The following is a 24,593-nucleotide window of genomic DNA, read 5'->3' as shown; positions in this document are numbered from 1 at the left end:
TGTAGCACCCGGAACTGTGACAAAATACATCTCCATTGTGTAAGGCATCCAGGCTGTGGTACGATTTTATGGAAGCCCTATCAAACTGATACAGAAATAATTAAAAATACGTTGTGTATTAACTATTCTTGACATATGTAGGAAAGTCGTATGGAAGAGAATAACAGCACGTAGATAAGCACTCACGACAGAGATGAGGGAAAACACAGTTATGTGAAAGAAGGCCTTCTGTAGGGGTAGCAAACTCTCATGAGTAGCAGTCCGGTAAAGTGGCACGTTGCAGAGTTGAGAAGTCAGTGCTGCGGAACTCACAGCAAAAGGATTCCAAGCCCCGGCTCTCAGGGTGGAGCCTTAGCGGGAGGTGAGGCTGTGCCTCACGTGTTTTCCCAGCACCTGCCCTTAGGAGTTCTTAGCTAAACAATAAACGCCAGCTGGGGGGGAAAGGACCTGACCTGGATTGCTGCTTCACACCAAGCCTCTTTAAAAAGTATTTCTAGTTACCAATCACAAAATTGGGAGGTATGGCTTGCGAATGGAAGTCAAATCATGTAAGTCTTCATCTTTAAAATTTCCATCTATTAAGATGATTGGTGGTTTGTAAGGCAAACCCTCGCTGCTTTTCTTGTTGTTTCTGCTTGGTCTAAACCCCCAAGTGACACAAATTTGCATGCGATGTTGATAAAGAATCTCTTTTTTTTCCCCACAGTACCATCTGATCTCCGGATTCTAAAGGTGGTAGATATATAGAGCCTTTTTTCTCCTTTCACTAGAGGCCTGGGTTACTTTTCAAAGGATAATAAAGCCCTTCTTATCTCTCCAGGAGACAAAGTTTACGTTCCTGGTTATAGAATTTCTCCACCTCCCCCAAGAGAAGATCTGTTCACACAGAATAAAAGATAAGCTCTTTCCCCTTAACTCCAGAGAGGAGGAGACTTGTCAGCACCTACATAACCTTCAAGATACATAATTGGGAGTTCCTCCCTTGTGAAGCACTCCACGTTGTACACTCAAGGTACATTTGGCTTTTATTTCGCAGCCCCATGAGGGATTGAGGCATGGGGAAACATCAGCAGCATTAGGAATATGTGAGTAAACAAAAAGTTTTTTTTGTCTTTCATCTGATGGGTATCTGGTGTTTCTGCTAACATACTTGTGTGGATGTACATCCATATACTTCTCTATCTCTCTGCCCATCTAATCTTATCTACCTATCCATCTGTCTATCTAATCATTCATCTACCTATACAAGTTAGGGTACCAAGTCAAATTTTTCACAGTTTTATGACTTAAAAGGTATATAAATATTCAAGTGGATATAACAAAGAGCAAACATTTAAGAAGTGTTTTTTTTTTAGAATTGTATTGCAGAAAACAAAAGCAAAAAAAATATAAGCAGATAAAAATATTACAAACCAAGCCTGCAGCCCCTGAAAACACTCTTTAGGCCAAAAAACCTACATCAATATAATTGTCATTTTAAAGCCCTTCAGCTTCTAAAAAGGACATCTGTTTTATTGCCAACTTCACATGTGGACAGAAATTATAATGGATAAAAATAAACCTTCCAGAAAGAGGGATCCAGAGGCCATAGAGGACAATAAAAAGGTAACTCCTGCCAGAGAGCAAATCCATCCACTAGCAGATGGTCTAACAGGACTTAATGGCACCTGCCAGTGCAAGGAGCCTTCAGTACCTTCCCAGGCTAATGGCTGCCTCCTGTGTCCCATTCTTCCTTGTTCTGAATATGGGTTTGAAATGGGTTACTCATTACCACAATGCAATTGTATATTGAATGTGTTGGGGACACATAGCTGGAATTTCAATTTACAGGTGTAAAGCAAAAATTTTTTCACCTATGGCACTACTTGAATAGGAAATGTTAACATCGACTGCTGTGTTTTATCACAGCCATTATCATCAACAAAAGCTATTAAAAACAAAATGATCTTTCACTGACCCTGCTATGCCAGAACCCTTTTGGCCTGACCAAGGAACAAGGGCTCTTGTTCTGATCATTTGTGTGCAGACTCCTAAACTTATTCCTTCCTAATTAGAGAACACTTTTTCAATCTCATTAGCATAACTAAGAAGAAATAACATAATATGCTTTTCACCCTTTCTAGCAGTTAGACACCTCTAATTTGCCACCTCAGTGAACCACTGAAGTTTTTCACTGGTGTGTCTCCTTGCCTAGCAAGTTAAATTCAGTTCGCTGTTGTTTTTTATTGTGTGTTTTTAAAAATTACTGGATAGTTACTTACAAGAATTCAGAGTAGAAAAATGCTTGTATATGAACCTGATAGATGGGACAGTATATCACATATAGATTTTGGAGGTTGAGTTGAATAACATAACCATTTAGGGCTTCAAGATTCTTTTTTTTCCCCCTCTAGGAGAGAGGCTGAAGGTATACAATAGAAACATGAATGATATATCACATGTAGTTAGTTTCTAAACCCGTAGCTTTAGGCAGAAACTTAATGTTATCTTCACATCTTTGATATAATTAGACTGTCAGATAATTTGCTACCAATAAGACATTTGTTTGCCTCATTGCTAGATGTGGTTATGTAAAAAAAAAATTTTCTGCCCAATAGGAATTATGTACAAGTATATGCAATTTCCAGGAATGTTCTTTATATGATAGCATGCCTCTTTTGTGCCTTCTTCTTTGACTTGTCCCTTCCCGACGACCAGATGGCAAATGAGATTATTATGGTGGATCAGTGAACTTGGAAGTAGATTGACCCTCCAAGGTGATAGAATATGGGACAAGATAAAAGTAATGAATGCCATATGTATATTTGTGTTTCTACACATCCAAATCCCTGCTTGAAATAAATATAGTTCTATTTTGTAAAGCTACTGTTGTCTGTGGTCACTACTATTTCTAGTCAAGCCTAATAACAGACTTGGTAAACTAAACTTTGTTAAGCAAACAAATTGTCAGACAACTATATTAATCTTTCCATATTTTTTGGACACCACTGATACTTTTCTTCTACGCACACAATATATCCAATAGTGTAGCCATATTTTGAAATTTATAATCACACCTTTAGTCGCCATATTAGATCTAAAACTAGATCTACCCACTTCAATCACATTTTCCCCAGTCATTAAAAAGCACAGAAACTATTTCTCAGTTCTTTAAGAATCTTCACTCACTAAAATGGCCATCTAAATGGCCATCTATCGCTGAAGTCTTCCTGTCCTAATTCAACATTTATATTTCATAGCATGCATTTTGTTACATAACACTAGTGAGTTATATTTTATAGTGGTTTCATGATAATTTTATTATTTTTTGAAAACTATGGTAAGAATATGACAGCAGTGAATTAAACTATTGATAAACACTAACTATAGATATCATTTATTGAGGTGTATTTCATATCAATTTCCTACCACTCAAATATGTAGTGAGTTGAACCCCTAATGTCCAAATCTTGTCTTCCCAAATCTGAGAAAGTGATTTTACTTGGAAAAAATATTTTTTTCAGATCTAATTAAGAATATGAAGTTAGCTGAGATCATATCAGATTAGGGAAGGCACTAAATCTAAGGAGAAGGTCCTTTGAAGAGACAGAAATATTAGGAGACACATAGTCACACAGATGGGGAGGATGGGGAGAGAAACGGGGACACAGAGGAAGACACGTGAAAGTGGAGGCTGAGATGAGAGCAGTGACTTGACAAGCCAAGGGGTGCCAGAGTGTTGTCAGTCACAAGAAGCCAAGGAGAAGCACGAAACAGATTCTCTCTCAGAGCTTCTGGGGAATCCAATCTTGCCAATTTTACCAGTACTTGATTTTAGAATTTTGAATTCCAGGATTTTGAGAGAATAAATGTCTACTGTCTTACATCTAATTTGTTGTAATTTGTTATGGCAGCCCCAGGGAACTAATACAGATTTTGCACCCAGGAAGTAGGTTACTATTATAACAAATACATACTATATCTAAAAATGGAGAAGTGCCTTTGGTTTTTGATTAATAAATAGGAGATGGGGGCTTTAGGGGCAAATGAAGGGAAAAAATGAGATCATGAGGGACAATTGGTAGACACCTGAATGTTAAAGGCTATTTTGAGGAGAGCTCAGATGAAAGTGAAGAGCGCTGTAGAAAAAGCTTCTATCGTCCTAGGAAACACAGATTGTTAGAAAGAGATATTGGTAGAGATATGACCATTAAAGGTGCTTTTTGTGAGTCACAACATCAAATGAGGAACATGTTATTGTAAATTGGAGGAACCATGAACATTGTTGTAAAGTGTCAGAAAACTTAGCTGAATTGTTTTTTATTGCCGGTTGTTCTGTTGGATATAAACGATAAGGCTGGATATATGTCTAAGAAATTTCTAAGAAAGGTGAAGAAGGTGCAACCTCGTTTCTCGACTGCTTATAGTAAAACTTGAAAGCAGTGAGCAGTGATTTACTGCCAAGGCTACAGAGAAAAGTGTGGGGCAGATTCTAGAGCTTTCAGAAGGGACCAGTGTAGCTGACACTTAGATTTCAGAGGTATGGCTTCCAGAACTAGAGTAAATGCTTATGCCACCAGGTTTATGGTAATGTGTTATGACAATTCTAGGAAGCTCACACACACACACACACACACACACACACACACATAACTAAATGTATTTTATATGTGGGCACATGGAGCCTTCAGGAGTTTAACATTGCAATGGTCACATAACTATTATGTAATAAAATAAGCTTTTGTACCCAACCAGTCTATCCCAGAAAATTACTCAATGAAATCCCTGGAGAGACACTTCGCTCTTTTGAGCAGTTCGACATATAATGAAGGACTAAGGAGATAGCCAAGGGTTCATCCAGTTTGTAGTCATCCTAGTATATTCTAGATACAGATATTTTGGGGCAACCGCAATTCCAGATTAGGGTACAGATCATAGTATCTATGATCAGAATCAGTAAATAGCTGATGAAAGACCACAGAGCAACCTGAACTGTAAATGCCACCACCTTAACAAAACCAATGTGAATCAAGCCATGTGAGTGAGGACCAAGAGGCAGCATAGTAATTCATCATTTACATCAAGAGGCTAATATAGTCTATGAGTTTTACAATTATGGCAGTATCACTGGATTCTGAGTGCTAGTATAAAATGAATAAAAAAACTAAGAAATATGGTGTAGAGGTAAGATATTATGTTGGGACTTAGGGACCTGTCATCATTCCAGTCAATAACTAGAGGGGTACCCTAGGTGCATCATCTACCTCACCCAATCTCGGGTATTGTAAATGACTATTAAATGATAATGAATGTATAATTACGCTTATATAATAGTGATGCTAATTTGAACATTGTTTTGAAGTCCTTCTGTTAGGTAAATGCCAAGATGTGAGGAAGAAGAGGACAAGTTATTATAGTACTCTTTTAAGAACACTAATCATAAAATTAAATTCTATTACACGTAATTACATGCAATATATAATCTATACTAGCAAATTTTAGGAATTACTAAGTTATTAGCCTTAAATGTTTAAGGCTAATTAGCCTTATAAATGTTTATAATTTTATATATAAAGATATATATTTATGTGTATACACATAAATTATCTATGTGTATGTATATATGTGTATATATATGTACAACTTATAAAACTGGATGGTTTTTGAGGCCTGGCTATCACATTCCTTATTTTGAATTGAAAACTCAGATTGGTGGCACACAGAAGCTCACCTATAGGGTAGAATCAGGACTGAAATAAGAATCATTGGTTCACACTCTACCTTTTGTACACTACAAGTGCCAATATTCATTTTAGTGATATACAAATATAAACTCGGCTTACTACTTTCAAGTTAATTTTATCCTTCTTATCAAGCACCCTGCCTTATTTTCTCTTTTTGTTTGTGTTATTAGGTAAAATACGTAGAAACACCATCATAGAGGGACACTAATGTATAAAAAAATGTGTCTACATACTTGCCTAAATTACGTATTTGATTAAAACTGCTATAACAGCCATGCCTTTCTAACCAGTAAAATGAATCTCATGCATCAAAGTAATGACTAGACCTTTAACATGATATATTGCGCAGTACAATACCTGTAGAGATGAGCTAGGAAAGAATAATTACACGGGAAGTGTGTGCTCGAGGAAACAACTCTTCGATTAGAGGCATACCTGGATTTCCACGTTTGCCCTGTGCGTTCTTAGGAGCCAGTGTGGTGTTTTAACATTTATGAGATATTATAGACTAATAATCTTGAAAACGAGTGTTTAACCATGAAGGATCTTTTAAAGTTAAATACCTTGCATCACTTTATGTGTCTAAAACACATAACAGTCATTTTGCTTACAGGCGAGCAGCAAGTTATTTCGAAGGCTGGTTTGTGCATCTTCAGTATTTTCATCTTAGTAACTTGAGTCTTTAGCACTGGGAATCAATACTGAAAACATATCTGAATATAAAAAACACTTTTAAAAATAATCAAGAATCACAAGAATTTTTACAACATTAATTCAGCCTTCTGAAAATATTTTGTTGGCACACCTTTCTGACACCTCAAAAGCTCTCACACATTACAACCCTGAAGCGAGGGACTGGTCTCCAACCAACAGTCTATGCAGCCAAGGACAGGAACTCAGTGGAGGGGAAAAAAAATAACTCAAATCCTAATCAGTGTTGCCTGATATAGAGAAAATGGTAGGCTGAGTGTGGAATAAAATGTTTTTAAAAGTGAATTTAGTTACCATCAATTAATGTGATGTAATAGAGAAAGAATGGAGTCAATTACAACAAAGACTGACCTAATGAATTAAAAGTCCTCAAAAAAAGAACAAAGCTAACCAACCTTTAATAACACTTCTTTATATTTATAGTATAGCTGCAGTTTACAAAGTGCTTTTATAAACGTAATTTCTTTACTGTGATTTTAATCCTGAGAAACCTTTCTTTGTCTGAAAAGTCAAGGATTCACTTTCCTATTACTTAGATGAGAAAATAAACCTTTAGAAAGTAAAGTTGTCTAATTAATACTCTGGTTATAGTCATCATTCAACACTAAGCCTCCTCAGTTACTTAATATTCCCACTACCCTGATTTTAATCATTGACATAAAAATGCCACCTCCATGATATTAAAGGTATATTGATTAATTATAATTTTCTTAGCTATCAATTACAGGGAATATTTCAGAAAGGCTTTATAATACTTGCAACTTTTGAACCTGGAAATTTGTTTAAAGCTGAGACTGCCCCAAAATATATTATTCTCCCAACTAACCAGTAATGAGATTATTTGTTAAAACTAAAATTTTATGTAAAAACAGTGATCCAAAAAATATATTTAAAAGATATGCAGAACAGAGCCTCCAATATTAGTGTGTGGTAATACAGAGAAATAATATACCTACTTATTGTGTGTTGATTTTCCAACAAATGACCTGAAAATTACATTTAAAAGCAGTAATACACAATAGGGTTGTAAGGGTTTCTACCAATAATAAAAGTTTAACAAGCATACAAGCATGCAACTTGAGAAAATAAGCAGCAAACATAGATGCATTTAAATCAGATTAAATGTTACTATTTTATTCATACCTAGTTATGATCATTTACCTAACCCTAAGTAATGAGAAAATTAGAAACTTTTGCTTCAATTCTGTTCCTGTTTTAGGGACTGTCCCTGGGAAGAAAAATCAGCCTGGATCTCAGTAGACTTTCCATCAATGCAAAGACATCACATACAACAGCTTGCTAATATATTCCTTTGAATGAGACATTGACACCTCAAATTCAAAAATTACAATTTGAACTAATTATGTATTCCATCTTTCCATAATGTCTCCTCTTAGGGTTATATATTTTATTAACAGGAACCATTATAATTCACCCCATTTCCTATACTACAACCTTGTGGACTTCCTGATTTTTCCTTCTCTCTCATTAGTCACAGCCAAGGAATCACCAAATTCTATCTTCAATGGTTCAGAATCACTTAATTTCGTCCACTATCATTATTTGAGTTGAATCCATCATCATATCCTGTCTGAATTACTAACATATCCCCAACTCTAAGCATTCTATTCCATTCTAATTATTACTGCACTCTGCAAGAATGACTTTTCTGAGTCCCAGATCTGATTTTTAACTTTACGTGAATAAAACCCTTTTCATTTTTCCTCGTGGATTTCTGCCTGAGTCTGGCATACTTCACATTTTCTATGCTTACTTGTCTCACATCAACCTTCCCTGGTGATCTACACCTCCGCACACACTATGTGCTCACTACACTGTCCCAAACCCACTGGTCTGCTGTGTTCCACACATTTGCACTTATCCTGCCTTCTACATATAATCTGCATCCTTCCTCTTGTTCTAATTAACACACCAAAGCAATCACTTGTCCATTTTAGGTTAAATTTCTTTTTCTCTGTTGAGATAAGGCTTTCTTCTCAATTATATCTTCACACAGGACACCTTTTGTATTTTTTTCTTACCATACTTGATGGAAACTCCCTGTGTCCTTCTCTGTATCTCCACCAGATTGTGAGTTTTGGGATGGCCCATAGTTAAGTTTTTGTCCCTAGTCACATCCTCAAAGCTACTTATTTCAATGTTTACTTTTTGTTTGGAAAAATTTTGAAAGATAAAACCTAGCTATTGATACCAACAGTCATGTGGACCAAGTAGAACAAAGTCTTTAATAAGTCAATGCAGGTAAGCAAAACCCATAAGAGAATAGTGTGCTTTCCACTTTTATCTCTTTTTATGAAAGTTGTGATTAAACTAGCTAACACTTAAAGGTAAGAAACCACAAATACAGGATGTCAGAGACTTATTTGGGGTGGCAGTTGTTATTGAAATCAATGTCCCCGACATGACTGGGAGGGCTACTGTAGTGAGAAGAATCCCAAGTAAGTGTTCTCTTCCCCTTAGCTAACTATTCAAAATAATTGATACCAATGTAGTTCAAATACCCAAAGTGCAGGTCCCCAGCTGACAAACTCATTCTCATATAAAGTTGAAAGGTATTTAGAATAACCTGAAACAGCAGAAGCAATTGGAAACTTGAATTTATAGCCAATGAACACTGTAAAATTGAAATAGAATTTTACCTGTAAATTATTTATATACAAATATTATATAGTATATATAATATCCATGGGTTATTTATAAATGTATATTTATATACAATATATTATATATATTGCCTATAAATAAGTTAGCTGCCCATAAATTAGTGTGTGATTTTATGTGTGTATATGTACTACAGCCCACAATGTTAAATTAAATCCAACATCCCTTAAAATACCAAGTAAAAGGAGATTCTTGATGGAGATCCTCTAAAACAATGACCATTTCCACTGGTAAAATTATTCTCTTATCTTCACGTTATTTTCTTTAAAAATGTAGAATTTGTTTCTATTAAAAATTTTATAAAGTTTTGTCAGTAGGTAATTTATTAGTTATCTGAGTATCTATTAGTAGTGTTCCACAATATGCCATACTGATTTACCTATTACCAACAGTGTGAAACCATATACTATAAACTAGGATATTTTTATTAATACCCTAATAAAAATTTCCAGAAACTACCTATATGTACAGTACCCAAAATGCATTTTAGAGATGTCCTACAAATATTTCAAGGTATCTTCTGTATAAAAAATAATGACTACAAAAGTGTCAGGTAAGTTGTTAAAGAATAGGAATATATAGTCTTGGACTCTTTTCTGTATTAAAACATACCTAGCAGCTAAGCCACTTTGACACTTAGAAAATTGTACTTTTTTCCTGCTCTTACAGACATCTCTTACATATGGTTTCATCTGTATTTCTTAGTCTGCTTCCTTGAGTCACACAACTGTAACACCACATGCTCCTAGGCTCTGGATGCATATACAAAAAAAAAAAAAAAAAAAAATTCTATAAATTAAAAGCAATCAAATAAGCAAAATTAAACATATAGAAAAATATGCCAGAAGTTATCCATTTTGTCTTTTATTTCCCAATAAAATATTAATTGAAAACAAATTTATATTTCAAAGGTAAAGATGATATTATTTGATTTGGAATGCAATATCATATTGACTTGAAAAAATAGGACACAATATGAGAGTTATAAATCTTGTCTCTCTCATGGGAAAAAAATCCATGTGAATTGCCAAAGGTGAACCTCTTTTGCTTTACACGTGCTTGGATTTCCTATTTTTATATCATAATTGAAGGCTGAATTTATTGTTTATACTCAATATTTCTCATACAGATTAATAGAAGCTTAGTGGTGTGATGAACCATGAAAGTAGAGCTAACAGACTTATTTTTTGGAGGGGAAAGTAGATAGAATCTTTATACCTGTCTTGTGCCATTGGTAGGGGTCACCAATTCATGGTGTTATTAAAGGTTTTGGCGCTGAGATGTGGTAGTTTTAGGGAGCAATGTCTGGGTCTGTGGGTGTTGTTTCTCACGTCTGAAATTTAAATGCTTAGTATTGCAGCTGGTACACGGTAGGCATGATAAAAGTGCCCACTCTAATAATTACATTATGAACACAATGATAACACAAATTATTGTTATTGAAATTTTGCACACTAGTTAAACTAAAACATAAAAATGACAGGGCATAAACAAGTGTATAACATTATAGTGAAGATAATAATGCTAGATTGGAAGATGATAATTATTTTCTTAAATTAGAATTTGGAGTAAAGGAGAAATGGCATATGTTAGATTTCAAGCAAACAAATCCTAAGAGACAGCAGAGAACACTTTGACTGAAGTAAAGATGAGGTAAAAAGTAGCTTAACAGTGCCAGACTTTGAATATGCTGCGCTGGCCTGCCCTTCCTGTTGGCCAAAGTAATGAGAAAAAAAAAGGAATAGATAAGAAATATTTAGAAAGAAATGTGAATCCAACATACAGAAAATGTGGCATCTAAAGTGCAAAGAACATTAAAATCGGAAATAAATTCACTCTGTAAACAGGGAATGCTGATGCTTCTGATTGTGAAGAAGTATCTGGAAATGAATTGGTCGGGAACATAAAAGTTGACTACATAATAGAAAATAAAAAATGAGAAAATAAAATATTGAACTTTAATATCAAAAATTATTGAAAATAATTAAAAGTATATGATATATGTCATATAAATCTTTTTCAATTAAATATTTATTACAACAAGCAGTAACCTACATTGCAGTGGCTATATATACTGCTAGTTACCATATATATATATATTGCTAGCGACTATATATACTACTAGTAATACTATTGCTAGTAGTATTACTTCAAGGAAGGAATTATCACCTCCATTTTATGGATGATAAACTGAAGTTTATTTAAATCACTTCCTCAAGTCGTATGATAAGTAAATCATAAGAGACAGACTTCACACCTTCCTTTATTAGACAGCCCATGAGATGTCAAGATTGTCAACTTCACTGTGTAATTTCAAACCACGAGTCTTCCTAAGGCTGCATGGGTCAGTGCAATTTGAGCAAAAGACAAGTCTATGGCACTACATTTAAATTTTTACCTCCAGAGGACAATTTTAAAAATACTTAAGGTACAGTGTTACATTCAATGTTAATTCATTCACTTATGTTATTGGAAGAGTGTGTTTATTTTTTAACTTATTTATTTTTGACCTAACGTTTTTGTCACTATATTTTAGAAATGCAGACAGGAGAGCTTAAATTTATGTTACTCTTTAATATGATGCCCCTTGTTCTTATATAGCTTCCTGGGAAAATAATAGCTTTAGACGGTAGGTTTATATGAATTTTCACAAAGTTTTCAGAGAAATGCCAGATTAATCAACCTGTTGAGGTGACACCTGGATTAGAGTAATAGGATAATTATTTAACTCTGTGTTCCAACATTTTCTCAATTGCAACATTTTAAATTTTTTCTCTAATGGTATTGAACTTAATCAGATTACAACTGACGATAAATGGACGAGTTACTGCTTTTAATTCAAAATGTATTCTTCTATTTCCCACTTATCAACCCTGTAAAATTTTCATCATCTTTCCAAGTAAATATCAGTATTCCCTGATCAGTGTTTTCTAATATTTATATGTACAAAATCCACTGTTTTCCACCATTCTAACCCACACAGGAATAGAAACATATTGCTTGCTGTGTTTTTAAGTAAAATATTGATCATGATATTCATATAATATTCTTATAAAAAACATGTACATAACTCAGACAGAGTCCACATGGCAAACTCAATTGAATTAAAATTCAAATTTCTATAGCAATTCAGAAATGTGTGTGTACATATTTTTCAGTTTCTTTTGTAGGACTACTGATAGTTAATCATTAAGGTGAACCATTACTTTTAGTATATAATACCAAAACAATTTGGATCATATTTTACAAATATGTATGTGTTTAATAAATATAAAACTTATTAAAAATTAATGTTGATTTGTGCCTTGTTATTTTATCTCCATAGAAGTTAAGAATATGATGCATAACAACATGATTTCTAAGAATATGATCATAGCACATAAAATGGTTTGGAGAATAAAAGCTATTTCAAAGTATAAACTAAACTTGCATTTTCTTTACCAATGTAGTCATTTAATTGTGGCTTACATTGTTTATAAATATCTTTATTATTTGGAGGATTTCTCTTTTTTATCTAACCTTAAAAACAATCATTTAAAGAGGATCATGTGCATTGTTCTTTTCACAATGGAAAAGACAAGTTTGGCATAGCTACATGAGGGCAAAGTCACATTATAAAAAGATGCCTAATGTTGTGTCCAATCCATGCCTGCTCCTTGGTGATAAGGCTCTGTACAAATGATCATTCTATTTAAATTCCAGCTGTCTTTGATAAAATTATATTCCTTTGTGTCCACAACAAGATTCTCTACCTGTGTTTCATGCTCTTATTTTTTCTCTTCCTATGTGGGGACTTTGCTCCATCTATTATCAGCAGTCTATTTTCTTTTCTTTTTTTTTTTTTTCTGTTGTATATTTATTTATTTATTTATTTTTCACTTATTGTTGTTCAGTCACAGTTGTCCCACATTTTTCCCCATTGCTTGCTACAATCCCGCTGCCCCCACTCTCACAGTCAATTCTCCCACATTGTCCATGCCCACTAGTCCTCTATTCATGTTCCATTGCTTATCTCTCCCGCTCCCTTCCCTGTTATTCCTCTCCCCTCTCCCCTCTGGTCAATGTCAGTTTGTTCTTTATTTCCAAGTCTCTGATTCTGTTTTGCTCATTTGTTTGTTTTGTTGATTAGCTTCCACTTATAGTTGAAATCATGTGGTATTGATCTTTCACCGCCTGGATTAGTTCACTTAGCATAACGCTCTCTAGTTCCATCCATGCTGTCAGGAAGGGTAGGAGTTTGTAATCTATTTTATTTTCGATATTTCCCTCTCTCTAGCTGTTCTCATGAAAATATTAAAATGCTTATAGTCCTCTATTTCTATCATCAATATACTTCCCCTTTAAGTCTACATCCCAATGGATATCAACCATAATTCCAACTCTTGTCTGATATTAACAGTAATTTTTCAAGAAAGAAAAGTACTTCATTATGCCAGCTTTTTAAATATTTTTAAAGGAGTTATTTATTTATTTACTTATTTTTAGAGAGAGGGCAAGGGAAGGAGAAAGAGATGGAAAGAAACATCAATATGTAGATTCCTCTCACTTCCCCCACCACTGGAGGAGACCTGGCCCACAACCCAGGCATGTGCCCTGACTGGGAATCAAACCAGTGACCCTTTGTTCTCAGGCTCACACTCAATCCACTGTGCTACACCATCCAGGACTGCTTTTTAATATTTTATTAAATACTTTATCTGCTTACTTGTATTACTTCTAGCTAAAGAGTAGTGCTACACTGAGAACTCTTTGAGATTTGAGAATCATCAGAATGTAAATTATCTTGGAGCTATGTGAGGGCAAAATGTCTCCCAGGGATTACTTGTGGTGTGAAAAACACACCACACTTTAACTCAAAGTGTACTAGAGATGAAAAAGAATGAAAGAAGATAACTTATGTTTGGTTAGAGAATTTACAGGGAAACTATGACTGAATGCTAGAAAGAATACTGAGAAATCGGAGTTACAAGAGAAAAGATTGGCCAAGTTCTACAACACCACACAAAGAGGAAATAAGTTTGTCTATGCCAACGTGAAGAGTGAGTTTGTTGACAGAGGACTCTGTGAAAAGGCAGAGGTAGAAATGAAAATAATCGATATTGAGGATGTAGACACAATATTTTCATAATTCTAGTTCAAGGAATCTAGCTGTGGTTGAAAGTTACAAAATGATAGCTGTGGCATGTGGGTATAAGGCAGACTTTTGTTTTATAATAACAGTTCTTGTATTAGCATGGCATATAGCTATACAAAAACACACAGTATATCTTCATACAACCTTATCAGCTTTTCAGTATTTAATTTACCTTCTCCACCTTTATTTATTTATTTATTTATTTATTTATTTATAGAAATATTTTTTAAAATATTTTATTTTATTTATTTTTAGAGAGGGAAGGGAGGGAGAGAGAGAGAGAGAAACATCAATGCGGGGTTGCTGGGGGTCATGGCCTGCAACCCAGGCATGTACCCTGACTGAGAATTGAACCTGCGACAATTCCACCTTTATTTCTCAGTTTGTTGATTTTCTTCTGAATTTTCCATATGTTGATATGACTACTTTAGAAAAACAATACTAAATAAATCTAAGTTTTCTGTTCCTTATAGCTAATTTTGAATGCTTTCTGTCTCTCTTTATATGTCATTACTATTTTATAATTTTACTTTCTATAAACTCTTGAGAAATTTTTCCTGAGCCTGATGATTAATTATATTTATTCCCATAATTCAAATAAAATAATTTATAGTCAGGTAATTTATGTATCTAATTTATATGCATAACTAAGTGAGCATATTTCATATTTATAATTATATGCTTTGTTTCAAACTGAGAATATAGGAGTTAATAAGTATATAACACCATGCAGAATTAAAACCTATTTAAAGTTTATAAGCATAAGTTTAAATAATCAACAGATACACTGAATAAAATGGAAATATTATTTGGCAATTCTGTTTTATACTTATTTTAAGGTAAAAAAGAGGCAGATTGATTTTTAGACAAACAATATTAACCCTTGGTCAATTTTTAGTAGAAAAAGGACTCACTTGTTCAAACTTTTACAGTATTATATGTATATATGTATACATACACACATATGGATATATGTGTAAATATATATGTTCATATATTTATGTGTGTATATATTATTCTCTCCAGAAAAAGTTGAGCCATTGTTCATATAACAAGAATGGTTTGCATGACATCGATGTAACCTGGCAGCCAAGGAGAAGGGACTGGAATGACATGTGTGAACAATGATGACTTTACTGTTCTGGTTAGTGGGGGTGGTAGATGCTGCTGATTGAGCATATGTAGTGTGTGGCTGTCACATTCAAAATGACTGAGTGAGTGGAGCAACAAATGTACGTTGAATTTAGAATTAAGCTTGAACATTCCTCCTTGGAAACTATTTAGATGATTCAGAAGTCTTTTGGGGACAATGCAATGAGTGCAGCATGGATAAAAGTGTGACACAAACACTTCAAAGGTAGTTCAGAATCTGTTGAAAGTGGCCCACATTCTGCAAGGCCTGCAACAAGCAGAACACCTGAGAATGTTGAACGAGCTCAGGCTGCAATCAACAAAGACTGGTGACTCACAGTGAGAGAACTAGAAGCCAATCTGGGGATTCCAAAAGCTACAGCGTCCAAGATTTTGATGCAGGATCTTGGCAAGACAAGTGTCATGGCAAAACTTGTTCTATGGCTTCTGCTACCAGAGCAGAAGGAACATTGTGCTGCAGTAGCTAATGACTTGATTCGAACCTTTAACAATGAACCAGATTTCCTCAAGAAGGTCTTAACTTCGAAGCAGACTGAGGCATCATTATCTTCTGTATAATGGTCCTTATATCTTGTGTCTTCTTCAATAAATGACTCTTTTTTTTCACATTACATGGCCAGATACTCCCTGGACAGACCTCATCATCATAGGTCATAGGTATCAATATAAATATGCTTCCTATGAATTCAATTTTTTGGACACTTTCTATGTGCTGGGTCAAGCACTCCACAGGCATTATAACATGCGCAGATGAACAAAGTGCAGCAATGAAAGTGTGAAACTTGGAAGTCCCATGCAAGCATGTGACTAGATGGGTACTCAAAGCTGGCTTTGATTTTGAAGTAGAGTGTTCTACTAGCATATTCGCTCCACTAGCATAGTCCCTCTCCTAGCATATTCACTTACCGGGCTTAATGAAATCCCTTATTCAACTGGGAAAATAAACTTTGTTTAGGACTGTGTGATGATTCCAATGACCTCAACCAAAACTAAAGCTACATGTTCTTCAAGATTTTAGAGTCTCTTTTCAACCTTATGCCATTTTTTTCACATTACTTCTTGACTAAAACTCAAGAACAGAAGAAACTCACACCAACCCCCATGTAACATAGTTTGTGTAATAAACTATTACAATCTCTGAATCTACTGATTTACCTTTTGTTTAGCCCTAAATTTTCATTCTGTAAATCAACATCCCACCTTCTTTTAAAAGTCTACTTTAAATACATCTTCCAAGGTAAACTAAAAAAAAAAAAAAGAAGTCCTTTGCTATCACTAGTTTTGCATATCTTTCTGTGATGTTTTTTATTTATTATTTTTTATTTTTGTTTCTCCTGTCAACATCATTCTGTTATTTTCACTGTAGCACCATGTATATCTAGAACTCTACTATGATTCAATAAATCCTCTATAAAAAACTTAATAAATCAATGTAACCAAAACAATATCCATATAGATTACTCTTTCGAAGTACAGATGTTTCATGATAAGTTATTCATATTGAGATTTATTAAATTTCATGGACTTTGCAACATCGATACAAAGATCTTATTACAGTATGCAAGTTACTAGGTTGTGCCTATGACACTGAAACAATGAATCTGTATAGTAAATCGACATGCTCCAAGTCATAGCATCTTTGAATAACAGATAAAAAGTATAATGGGATATAAAAGACTGAAAGTCACTATTAAAAACTCAATGCAAAGACACCAGAATTATCCTACAATTTATTGGTTACAGTATCTCCCATTTATCATGATCAAGACTATTTTTCTATTTTCCTTAAATATATATCTCCAAGGTCCTTTTACTGCTTAAAGAATATTACCTTAAATATTTGCAATTCCAGCAGAGGAGAGATTTTCTGCTAAACTAATTTGTTAGAGGCACTCTGCCACTGACTTCCATGCTCCAGAAACTATAGCTATTTGAGGTATTCAAATTAGTAGTGATTCCAGTAATAATGAGATCACTCAAACCTCACAAGGACCACTTAAACCCTACGGTTCACAGCAGAGAGGTGAAAGGATTTGGGGGGGTTACGTCTCTGGGCTGAAGGTAAATAGAATACTGTTTACCTTATGCAAATGAAAGAATATAAAAATAAATATCACATTTCAATATCAACTTTTTGAAAAGTGGATAAGAATTCACATTCATTTCAGAAGACATTAAATTCATGGGAAAGTTCTCTTATTTACCTGCCATTTTTTAATTCTCATTTTTTCCCTTGGTATTGTGGTTATTGAAAATCAGCTGCAAGACAGCTACTGTCTCTTTTACTATCTTTTACAGTATATGTTACCTCTGAATAGATATTGCAGCAAATTCTTAGTGAGCAATTAAAAATTTATACTTGGAATAAGTGGTTATCACACAATAGAAATACAGGCAAATGGGTGGCTATCACACAGTAGAAATACTGGCAAATGGAATGTTTTTGTGTAGTCTGCATATTTTAATTTTTTTTGTTAAGTATATTTTATTGATTATGCTATTACAGTCCAATTTTTCCCACTTTCCCTTCTTCTGCCCAGTACCTCCATTCCCTCCAACAATCCTTACCCTTAGTTCATGTCCATGGGTCATGCTTGTAAGTTCTTTGGCTTCTCCACTTCTTATAACATTCTTAACACACCCTGTCCATTCTATACCTATCAGTTACGCTTCTTAATCCCTGCACCTTTTTACCCACCCTCCTGCTTCCCCCTCCCAGCTGATAACTCTCTGAATGATCTCCATATCTATGATTCTGTTGCTGTTCTAGTTTGCTTAGTTTGTTTTTGTTTCTTAGTTTCAGTTATTGGTAATTGTGAGTTTGTTGTCATTTTAATGTTCTTAGTTTTTATTTTGTTTTTCTTAAATAAGTCCCTTTAACATTTCATGAAACTGTTACAGGGTGCAGCCAAGAGGGGGGATCCCAAATAGGCATTTGAAATGGGGTCCAGAACTCAAGGTGTCCAGGAGATTTTAAGGTGTCTTCACCCCTTCCCCCACAGGTGTGAGTTGGGGGAAGGGGCACACAGAGCAAGAACATGCAGGGCAGCTTTACAGCTAATCCATGGCATGGCCATTTAGCATACCTATAGCCTTTGGCTGGTCACTTAGATATGCTAAATAGCTATGGCCATGCTCAAGGCCAGGGGGATGGAAAAGGACCTCCCCACCAAGATGGGACCTGGGAGGCAGGTCTCCTGAGTTACAGCGCCTGAGTGGGAGCTGGGAGAAGATTGGCTCCATGACATGGGGTGACACCTGCCCAGACCCACAATGGCAACCAGAAAAGCTGGAGAAGACAGCAGATTGAGGGCAAGTGTGCCCAAGTGTAGGGGGAGTTGGAAATGGGGCTGCAGAAGAAGATTGGCGCAAGGGATTTAAACCCAGACACGGCAGCCATTGAGGGAGAACCACGCGGCCTGGACAGAGTGGGGACTCTTCCTTCCCATGGCCCTGGGAGAGAGGACCACGTGCCTTTGCCAGAGTGGGGACCCCCCTCCCCCGCAGCTTTAGAAGGGGGGACCACCACCTGGTTTTAGCAGAGATCCCGGCGACTCAGCTGAGGGTGCTGGGAACCCAGGGAGGTCTCCCAGTCGAGATGGAATACTAACTGGGAAGAACCAGAGGACTGCCTAAGCCGTGGACTTCTATTTCCTTTCCTGAGATACGGTACTCTGGACTGGGCAAAGGGGGAAGGAAGGAAGGACTGTGTCTGTTTGCGGGTCTTTTAAGGGACTTTAGGATTTTTGATAAAGACATTAGGTCACTACTTGAAGTTTGTATAGCATTAAATAAACATTTCCTTTCCTTTTCACAAATCTCTGGCATTGAGAGACGTCTTTCCTAGGGCGGTGGACCTAATAGACCCGGGGCCTTCTTTCAATAATAGTATATCATCCCAGGTCCCCCCTTGTTTGTTCTGTAACAAAACAATAACTTGGTGACAATGAATTCCTGTAGCTTTACCTCATCTGGGAGGCACTTTATCTGCCCTTCCATTCTAAATGATAGCTTTGCTGGATAGAGTAATCTAGATTATAGGTCCTTGCTTTTCATCACTTTGAATACTTCTTGCCAGTCCTTTCTAGCCTGCAAAGACTCTTTAGAGAAATAAACTGATAGTCTTAGGGGAACTCCTTTGTAGGTAATTCTCTTGCTGCTTTTGAGATTCCCTCTTTATCTTTAACCTTTGTCATTTTAATTAAGATGTGTCTTGGTGTGACCCTTTTTGAATCCAATTTATTTGGGACTACCTGAGCTTCCTGGATTTATATGTCTATTTCCTTTGCCAAATTAGAGAAGTTTACTTTCATTAGTTTTAAAAATAATTTTTAAATTTCTTGCACTTCTCCTTCTCCTTTTGGCATACCCATGATTCAGATGTTGGCATTTTTGGAGATATCCCAGAGGCTCCTTATATTCTCCTCATTTTTTTTTTTTTTGAATTCTTGTTTCTTCTGGGGTTTGAACTCTTGTTTCTTCTTCTTTGTTCTGGTTCAATGCTTATTTCTTCCTTATGTTCAAAATCATTGATTTGAATCCTGGCTTCCTTCCTTTCACTATTTGTTTCCTGTGGATTTTTCTTTACTTCACTTAGTGCGGCCTTCATTTCTCCCCTTATCTTTTTTGCCAATGCTTTCTCTGAGCATCCTTATCACAAGTGTTTTGAACTCTGCATTTAATAAATTGGCTATCTCCATTTTGCTTAGTTCTTTTTCTGGCATTCTGCTCTGTTCTTTCATTAAGGCCATATTTCTTTGTTTCCCCACCTTGGCAGCCTGCCTGTGTTTGTTTCTGTGTATTAGGTAGAATTGTTTGACCCCTGTCTTAGAGCACCAGCTAATTTGTAAGAGGCTGAGACTTACATATTCATCAGGGTGGGACAACCGGTTTCGCCACTTTGCAGAGCTGTGTTGAGGGGAGGGGTCAGAGTGGGGAGCATGCTACCACCTGGCCTCTAGAGGCTGCCTGGTCCTTGCCCCACTTCTAATCACTACTCCCACTTCCTATATGTGACTGGTGCCCTTCTAGCTGCTGTTCTGGTGAGGGTTCCCAGGGTGGGTGGGTTTGAATTCCTTCTAAAACCATGAAGGTCCTTTAAACATAATACCCTGAGAAACTGGCTGTTTATTCCATAGCCCCAATACCCCCACTGCACTTTACAGCCAGCAGTTGTGAGGTGCTAGAACCCTGAGCTGCAAGGCCTGGCTTGGGGCTGGGATTATCCGCTCCCAAGGTGCCCCTCCTGACTTTTATCCAGCACATGTGAATGTTTGACCGTCCATTGCGCCACCACTGCCGCCTCTCTGTGCCTCCCCACCGTCTGTCTGTCCTGACTCCCCATCTCTGACCATCTGGATGCTGAGGCTTCCTTAAATCTTTGGTTGTTGGACTTCCATACAGTTCGATTTTCTGATAGTCCTGGGTGGTTTTTGTTTTGAGGTTAGTTGTGATTCTTCTAGTGGTTGTGCAAGTAGGCAAAGTGTGTTTACCTACACCTCTATCTTGACTGGAAGTCTGGAATTGTTTATTACTGTTTATAAAGAGACTGCCGGCAATGTCTTTGTGTGTGTGTTTTCTCTACCAAGAAGCTAATTTAGAAACTTTATTTTTGACAAGTAGCTCACTTTCAAGCTCCTGCAAGTTAAACTTTCTTTAGAGGCTTCTTTATAATATGGTGTTGATTTTGTTTTAAGTAAAAGTAAATAAATATAAATATTTACCAAGCATATCAATGGGTGGCATATATATATTCACAAATAAGGACATATTAAGAAATACTCCTATATTTATATGTTTACAATGGCCTTAAAATTATACTTAATATATTCTCCATAGTTTTCCCTTTTTCAAAATCTCATATAGCTTGAATTATACAGTACATATAGCCATTTCAGAATAGCTTCTTTCATTTAGTAATATGTGTTTAAGGTCTTTTTTGACTTCATGGTTCATTTCTTTTTAGCACTAATAATATTCCATTGTCTAGATGTACCGCAACTTATTGATTCACCTACTAAAATACATCTTTGTGTTTTCCAAGTTTGGACAATTTCCAATAAAGCTGCTATAAACCTCTGTCCTCAGGTGTTTGTACAGACACAAATTTTCAACTCTTGTGCGAACACCTGGGAGCATGATTGCTGAGTCATGTGACAAGAGTCTGTGTAGTTTGTAAGACACTGCCTCTTTCAAAGCGGCTGCACCATTTTGTGTTCCCACCAGCAATGAACGAGAGTTTCTGCTGCTCCACACCCACGGTCGCAGCTGGCATTGCATGTGTTCCAGATCTCAGCCAGCCTGAGTGCGCCTAGTGGTATCTCATTGTTATTTTAATTCATTTTATTTTCAAAAATGTTTCAATGAACATAAGTGTGGTGCTTATCAAATAATTCATTCCTCATATTTTCTAATACATATAGACAAATTATTTATTTTGTTATTGACATTCCTTATATTGCCCCAAACCTATGCTTAACTTTTTTGCCTCTCAATTCAAAAGAAAGTCATAAGAAGGGTTTCTAAAATACATTGAGAAGTCCATGGTGAATGACATATTGCAAAGAATCCCCACCAAAGGAGAAAAAAGTAGGAGAAGAAGGGAAAAAAAAAAAGGAAGAGGAGGAAGAAAGAAGAAACGTGGAAAGGGAGGGGAAGAAAAGAAGAAGGAAGAAAAAAGAGAAGACAATGAAAAAGTTTTCTATGGTGAAAAAGTTTAGGGAAAGAATTTGTAGTTAAGATATTCTCCAAGATTTGTAATACACAAGATTTCAATACAGTCGAGGTGCAATACATTTTACTGCAAGTGTACCCAAGATTCCAATAATCATCAGCACATAGAGATTTATCTTTGTCAACCATATTCATTTCAAATACAATAAAAATCGTTTTTGTCATAAAAATTACTTAATGGAACATTTTCTGGAATTAATGATAATGCAATTCCCTAGATTATTTGTTACCCTCTAATTTTTCTGAGGGTAGTAAAATCTCTTTGAATCTCTAGCAACTAGCAGATTATATGGCCAAGTAGGTGTACTTGCCAACATTTAAAAATGTCTTAATCCTTATACTAAGCTAAATTCAAAAATTACTTCCTCCAGGAAGCTTTTCTAGACCCATCACACCTGGTCATATCTCCTGCTGTGTGTGTGTGTGTGTGTGTTTGCACTTTGTACTGTTCTTCCAGAGCCCCTAGTCCAACTTTAAACAACTAACAGTCGCACTATTAGCATCATGTTTGCCTAGCAAATGGGGAGAGGAATCAATTCTGACTTAATAAGTATTGTGCTCATAGAAACTAGCACAGTTCATAGGATTCAACAGATGTTCAATAAGAAAGAGTTACTGACTGACTAAAAGCTCTGGTGTTCAGAGGAGCGATGCGACCATCTCCCACAGAACCAGCTAATGAGTGGCAAGTTTAAGCAAGAGTACAGATTTAAAACACATTTCACAAGTTTTTCTTTTAGAATTAACCATTTTTTTTCTAATCTGGTAGCCAGAAGACACTTTTGGCTATTTGAATTTGAATTTAAATTAGTTAAATTAAACACGGTAACAATTTTAAAGCCTGATTCACACTAACCACATTGTGGCCAATGGCCAGCATACTGAGTAGTGCAGGAGAATCTTTTCATCTTTGCAGGAGGTACTATTAGATCACACTGCTCACATTTGACTTTGTCCAAAAAAGATTGTCAGGTGATTTCTCAAAAGAAATGTTGCAGGCTAGAAGGGATTGGCAATAACTATTCAAACTCATGAAAAGCATGGACCTATAGCCAAGACTACTCTGCCCAGCAAAGATATTGTTTAGAATTGAAGGGCAGACAAAGAGCTTTCCAGACAAGAAAAAAATAAAAGGGCTCACGATAACCAAACCATTATTACATGAAATGTTAAAATGACTCATTTAAGAAGACTGAAACTATGAGCAATACAATGACAATAAATACATATCTATTAACAATTGAAACTATAATTTAAACTAAGCAAATAAGAACAGAGACAGAATCATGGGTACTGATTTGAGTGTTTTGATGTTTGACAGATGGGAGAAGGGTGTGAAGGAATGGATGGAGTGAGGGGATTAAGAAGTACAAATAAGTGGTTGCAGAATAGCCCTGGAGATGTAAAGTGCAATATAGAAAATGGAGTAGCCAGAGAACTTATACCTATGACTCATGGACATGAACAAAGGTATGGAGATTGCCCGAGGGAGAGGAAGACTGCTTGGTGGAGGGTGGCAAAGAGGGAAAAATTTGGACAACAGTAATAATATAATCAGTAAAATATAATTTATATAAAAGAAAAAAGTATTATATAAAAATAATCAATTAGTCCTTTCATACAACTGAAATAGTAATTAAATGTACTATAATGATGTTCTTAGCTTGGAACTCTTTATTTAAAGACAGCTATTATTTTTTAAATTTCAAAAACATCACTTGAGAAGTAAGCTTAAGTGCAACAGTCTTTACATAAAGTTTAAAATAATATAAATACAGTAATGTGAAAATTGACGATAAGCTTCTTATTTATCTATGCTGATGACAGACAGTAAGAAATTAGGTCCATTTTGATAAGAGAAATTTAATTAAGACAAATAATGTGACATTGCTTATGTCTACAAAGCACAATGTAAATTGAAGTTCAGGTTAATTTAATCATTGTGGATAAGCCAAATAAATAGAAAGGACAGAAAAATGCATAATAATCTCCAAAATTATTTTGGGATATGTAAATTGACTCTATTATCTGGTTAATAAAAACAATTATTAAAATTAGTGCAGGTAAAGCCAAGGGCATTTGCACAGTGACAAGGTATAATATACAGAAATAAAAACTGACTCCTCATTGTGGAAAAAGAGTATGTAAAAGAAAAGTATAACTCTACATTTTATAAATATCTTTAAAGTGAATTCTGTTGTAAGAAAGTGTTTATAAAAATCAAAATTATTATATAATTTAAAAAATATTGTAATGTGGAAATGGTTTAATGAGTAGAAATGGGGTTAGGATTTTTTGGGAATCATGCAGGTAAATGATGAACAATCAATTTCCCCACTTTCTGTGCTATGAAATTGTTGTTCTTTTAACAAATTAAAAAGCACTGGTCTCAGTGAAGGCACCAGAAACATTTTGTCTTCCAAAACAGAAACACATTATTCTGAAAACAGATCTCAGGG

Source organism: Phyllostomus discolor, chromosome 3, assembly GCF_004126475.2.
Source record: "Phyllostomus discolor isolate MPI-MPIP mPhyDis1 chromosome 3, mPhyDis1.pri.v3, whole genome shotgun sequence".
Taxonomy (NCBI): Eukaryota; Metazoa; Chordata; class Mammalia; order Chiroptera; family Phyllostomidae; genus Phyllostomus; species Phyllostomus discolor.
The sequence above is the reverse complement of the archived record's forward strand: the minus strand, read 5'-3'. Positions refer to the sequence as shown.